General features: G+C 33.6%; 1 long non-coding RNA gene across 2 annotated transcripts in view; it reads left to right on the top strand.

The window, feature by feature from the left end:
• The first annotated feature begins 238 nt into the window (after positions 1-238).
• LOC107751103 (uncharacterized) overlaps positions 239-6,081 on the top strand; it is a 10,620-nt gene continuing 4,777 nt past the window's right edge. The window contains exon 1 of one of the 2 annotated variants that reach the window (XR_001641209.1): positions 239-505. This is a non-coding gene — a long non-coding RNA (uncharacterized LOC107751103). Of the gene's footprint in view, positions 533-6,081 lie in introns of both variants that reach the window. The other variant, XR_001641210.1, reaches the window with a different exon arrangement.

Genomic DNA, 6,081 nt, shown 5'->3' with positions numbered 1-6,081 from the left:
TAGTCTATGGAAAGTCCCCACATTTCACAGAAACAAATGCGTGTGTGTGTGTGTGTGTGTTCTGCTTGCAGATTTATTCAAACTAAACTTCACACCAGTTCCGCATCAAGCTGCTCGCGGTGTAGCTTCCCATAAATGTGAATAAGCTGCGAATCATCTTTAACGTGAAAGTTTTTCATCCTTTGTTCATGCACATCAGCGCTCTAAACGCCACAGTTTGAACCTCATGAATCAGTCACGAGCCGTTCGCGCGGATCAGCTTCACACGTGAAGGAACGTTCCGGATCCGTTGATGTGGATCGTTAGGGTGAGCCGAGGAGTCATTATTTGTTTCCTCAAAGAGCCCGAAGCAAGGCGACAAAAGGTCTGTTAAAAATGAGACTGTGGCTTTCTGGCCCATTAGCCTGAGGGAGAAGCTCTGGCCGCGGTCTTCCATTACTCTGGCATCTCTATCCCCTCCAGAGGAAGCGTTCCGGCCTCACAGCCGTTCATCATCCCGATACATGTAAGGAATTTCTTCCTCCAGGCCAGAGTCAGTGTGTTTTGTTGTACGCTGCTATGTGTGAGATTCTAGAGATTCTAGATTATATGGTGTTTCTGTTTTTCTTAATGTATAGGCCTACCAGATAAAGTAAAAAACGCTAAACACTTCTAAAAATAAGCCTCACTGGTAAAACATGGTCTAAGTTCTAGTGAAATGTTTGTGTTTTATGTTATATGCTTGCAAATGTTTATTTTGTCAGAATGCACACTGTCGTGTTTTTTGGCAACAAAAATATGCAAAAAAAAATTTTTTTCTAACGTTCCCTTTAGGTTATGAAAACGTTATGTTCTCTGAATGATCCAATTTTAAAAATATTCTTTTTTTGGTGTTACGAAAACATTCTGTTTTATTGTTTTGCGAACATTATGGGAACGTTATTTTTGAAAGTTCTTTGAACGTTCTGAAACGAGTAGTAACATAAAAAAAAATAGTCACTTTTTTTAAGAGTGTTCCCGTTAAGTTATGAAAACATTATATGTGAATACTAACATTCAAAACATCAAGGTTTTTAAATGCTTAAAATCATTTTTCTTGGCTCTCAGAACGTTATAGAAATCATTAAGGAAACGTTACATTTGATCATTTTGCAAACATTATGAGAATCTTAATTTTGAATGTTCTCCAAACGTTCTGAATCAAGTTGTAACATTTACATTTTTTTTTAGAAATGTCCAACTAAAATGTGAATAACTTTGAACAGACATTCCATTAACATTACTGGAAGGCTGTTTGTTTATATCTTTGAAAGAACCCTTTCAGAACATTATCCAAAGTTATTAGGACGTTCTCTGTTCGCTGGGTGTAATTATGACTTCTGCCACCTCACAGATGAATATTTTATTCTCAGATGTTGCTCATTCGTAGCTCAGAGGAATTCAGTAAGTCTTGGGTGTTCTCCTAAAATTCTTCAGGAGGAATAAAAACAAACCTAAAATGAGTCAATAATTGGTATAGAGCTAAAAAATGAAAGTGAATAACAGCTCAGATCATTTGATCTTAAAAGAAGTTTGAGTTCATACTGAGATCTCCGACTTTTGCAGACGTTGGCATCTTGAGCAAATCTGAGCACAGTTTGAGGCAATCGTTGAGATCTCAAACTCAGAAGGAGACACATCCCAGCAAACAGGGAACGCTCTGGCACGGTACTCTCAGAGCTGAAAAAACGTTAGAGTTAATATAATGTTTGTTGAAAGTTATCTGGTCTATAGTAATGTTCTCAAAATGTTACAAACTTTTTTTCTGAAACGTTTTATTTGAATGCTCATCTAAAGCTTTTTACTTGTTTTTTTGGAACATTCAGAGAACATTCAAAAGTAACATTCTCATAATGTTTACAAAATGATACAATGGGACGTTCCCTTAACAGTCACAAAACCTAGAATTTTTTTTAAACATTTAAAAGAAGATTCAAAAATGACACTTTCAAAACGTAACGGAAACATTTGCTTAAACTATTAAATATAGTTCTTAAAAGAAACATCAGAGGACTCCAGTAAAAGTCTCAATTTGCTCTCCTTTTAATCTCATTAACGCTTATGAGAAACAATCAAGAGGGCTGTGTTTTTTCTCATATGCATGCATTTGTAACTTGATTAATTTGCATTAATAAAACCAAAGTATGTTCCGTACAGTCTCTATCACTAAATCAGCTAATCATCAAACATCAATCACTTGCTTGTATTTTTGCCCACTTTGTGTTCCAGCGTAATTGTGGTCCGTCGTTTGGAAGCTTGTGGAGATGATGTGCATGGAAATGAGCTGTAGATCTGGAGAAGAGCACTCCATCCGTGAGAATCTGTTGCCAGTCGGCTTGAACATGAGCGTCTCTCTGAGGTCCAAACGCTCCAACATAATAAACACTTGAGCGTAAGATGCACTGGAGGGTGTTTGTGGAGGAAAATGGATCTCAAATGCTGGTGTTTGGCTTGTCTTGAGGAATAAACTGCTGGGAGAATCTCAATTATCAGGACAGCTGCAGTTTTTCCTTGCTTCAGTCTCCTTTGCTTTGCTGAGTGGGGTGTTGTATTGTGAAGAACACTCTGATAAAGCTGACTTGACATCAAAATTGACATAAAAATTCCAGTAGGTGTAAAAAAATTTCACGTTTAATTCAACGTCACATGCTGTTTCTTTGCAATTATTTGTGAAATTTACTAGCAATATATATATATATATAATAGAAATGCCGGAAAAGCAAAAAAAAAAATCACCTTTAATTTAATGTGTCACTTGCTATTTCTTTGCAATTATTTGTGAAATTTACTAGCTATCATCAAAAAAATTGACCAAAACAGTGAAGTTTATTTAGTGCTTCTCCGATGGCATGTTTGGATTGTGCCAGCATGTTAAAATATTATTCTATATTATATTTATATTTTATTTTAATATAATTTTAAATGTTATTTGTATTGAATTATTATTATTATTATTATTATTATTATTTTACTTAACCTTAACCTTTTAGTCATGTCTTATTTAATATGTGTAAATAAATCTGCCTGTTTTTTTTTTCTTCCTTCTTTTTTATTATTTCAACACAAATTTGCAGTCGAAACATATTTATTAAACTGCAATTTAAATGTTTATATGCACGTTTTTATTTAGGCATTGTCTATTTGATTATTACACGTTATACATTTAAAATGTTCTGCTAAATGAAAACTCTAATGTCAGTTTCAGTGTTACAGTAAGAAAATAATGTTAGTGCGTCACTAATATATTTATGATTACATTTTTTTTACATACTTTTTTAACCCAGGATGATGGTCATGTGTTAGTTAGTTAGTTGGGTTGACTGTCATAATTGCTCCATTATGCTGTGAAAGAGCATCTTTCTCCATTGACGGTCATTCAAAATGAATGTAATAATCACAAATGTTTCATTATACTACAGTGGATTATTGACCAGTGACTGTTTTTCTTTTGCAGCCTCTTAAAAGCATGAAAACAGTTTTCTCTCTTCTCATCTGCAGTCTTTGTCCTCAGATCGTAGGACCCAGTCGATTGAATTATTATTATTATTATTATTATTATTATTTTACTTAACCTTAACCTTTTAGTCATGTCTTATTTAATATGTGTAAATAAATCTGCCTGTTTTGTTTTTGTTTTCTTCTTTTTTATTATTTCAACACAAATTTGGAGTCGAAACATATTTATTAAACTGTGCAATTTAAATGTTTATATGCAAGTTTTTATTTAGGCGTTGCCTATTTGATTATTAAATGTTATACATTTAAAATGTTCTGCTAAATGAAAACTCTAATTTCAGTTTCTGTAAGAAAATAATTTTAGTGCATCACTAATATATATGATTACAGACTTTTTTAACCCAGGATGATGGTCATGTGTTAGTTAGTTAGTTGGGTTGACTGTCATAATTGCTCCATTATGCTGTGAAAGAGCATCTTTCTCCATTGACGGTCATTCAAAATTAATGTAATAATCACAAATGTTTCATTATACTGCAGTGGATTATTGACCAGTGACTGTTTTTCTATTGCAGCCTCTTAAAAGCATGAAAACAGTTTTCTCTCTTCTCATCTGCAGTCTTTGTCCTCAGATCTTAGGACCCAGTCGGCACAATAATTTATATTCTTTATGTCAAGGCGGGTTATCAGGTGAGCCTTTCAAGCATTTGATGCATTAAGAACATCATGTTGGGGAATAATGAATGTCAGGAATATGAGATGAACTCTCCTGCAGTTTTTGCGCAGTAGCAGGTCATTTTGTTATTCTGCCAGCATCTGCAGAACATCATGTTGGGGAATAATGAATGTCAGGAATATGAGATGAACTCTCTCCTGCAGTTTTTGCGCAGTAGCAGGTCATTTTGTTATTCTTCCAGCATCTGCTTTTGGCGAGTGACCTGTGAGACGTCTCTGGTTGACATTTGACAGAAAATGTCATTGCTTAGAAGTGCACTTCAGCTCAACTCATATGATTATATTTTGAAGAACAGACTAGAGAAAAGCGGTCAGTGTGTGTCTGATTCACTGTTTGTTCACAGCAATGAACACACAAACACACACGCCTTTTCAATGTAGCTCCACTCTCGTGGCTGTATACGTAACTGTTATAGTGATCATCAGTATTCTTCTCAGAGCCTTGCTGAATAAAACAGTTTAAACCAGAGTAAAGTTGTTAGCTGGGCTCCCAATCAAGCTGGTTATACTGGTGTGGTTTGATGGTTTTAGAGGGTTTTGCGTCCTCTGATCAGACTCAGATACGGCTAAACCAGCTGAGACCAGCAGATCTGTTCCATAGGCTGGTTTTTTTCAGCAGGCATACCATCCTTTTTAGGATTTTCAAAGATGAATTTGCGAGATATAAAGTCAAAATTGTAAGCTGCAAACTTGTCATTGTGAAAAAAGCTCATAATTCCGAAATATAAAGTCAGAATCGCAAGATATAACATTAGAATTGCGAGATAAGAAGTCAGAATTGTGAGCTGTAAACTCAGAATGGCAAGATATAAAGTCAGAATTGTGAGAAACTTGTAATTGTGAGAAATAATACTCAGAATTGTGAGATATAAACTCAAAAATCGAGATATAAAGTCAGAATTATGAGATATTATAAAGTCAGAATTATGAGCTATAAAGTCAGAATTATGAGATATAAAGTCAGAATTATGAGATATTATAAAGTCAGAATTATGAGCTATAAAGTCAGAATTATGAGATATAAAGTCAGAATTATGAGATATTATAAAGTCAGAATTGCGAGCTGCAAACTTGCAATTGTGAAAAAAGAAACGCATAATTCCAAAATTTAAAGTAAGAATTGTAAGATATTATAAAGTAAGAATTGCGAGATATAAACAAGTTTATATAAACTTTCCTCATTTATTGTGAGGAAAAAGTCATTGTTGCAAAATAATAAGTTACAACTACCTTTTTTTATTATTCCATGGAAGAAACCAAAAAACAGAATCGCAAGATATAAAGATAGTGCGATATAAACTAAACTCAAGACTTTTTTTAAACTAGAAATTTCAGAATTGCGGGAAAGAAAAGTCCGAATTGTAAGATAAAAAGTTGCAATTATCGTTTTTTGTTTTTTTTTATAAGCAGAAACAGGCTTCCATATGTAGTGTTGGAGAAAGTTACTTTTAAAAGTAATGCATTACAATATTGTTACTTACTAAAAAAGTAACTAATTACGTTACTTAGTTACTTTTTACTGAAAGTAATGCGTTACGTTACTTTTGCGTTACTTTTTAAATCTGGGCTGGGCTTGCTTGTTTGCTTTTAATATAAAAAGTTTTATTTTTAGCAAATATAAAAGCCCTTTCACACCAAAAGAATGTAAATTCACGTCTGTACAGTAGAACACTGAAGAAGAAAGTTCAACACTCTTCAGCAATAAAAAAAAAAGAAGAACAAATGTTTACCTAAAGTCATTTTTGCCTATTAGTATGTTTGAATTGGATCATCAAAGTTCATTGGTTAATAGAATGGGATTAAATGCATTATTGCAGGTTTGCATTTCACTGTTTTTCTTCATTTTGAGGAATACTGAATCTGTTTTTGTGA

The sequence above is a fragment of the Sinocyclocheilus rhinocerous genome, unplaced genomic scaffold, assembly GCF_001515625.1.
Source record: "Sinocyclocheilus rhinocerous isolate Xijiao unplaced genomic scaffold, SAMN03320098_v1.1 scaffold632, whole genome shotgun sequence".
In the NCBI taxonomy this organism is placed as follows: Eukaryota; Metazoa; Chordata; class Actinopteri; order Cypriniformes; family Cyprinidae; genus Sinocyclocheilus; species Sinocyclocheilus rhinocerous.
The sequence above is the reverse complement of the archived record's forward strand: the minus strand, read 5'-3'. Positions and strand labels throughout refer to the sequence as shown.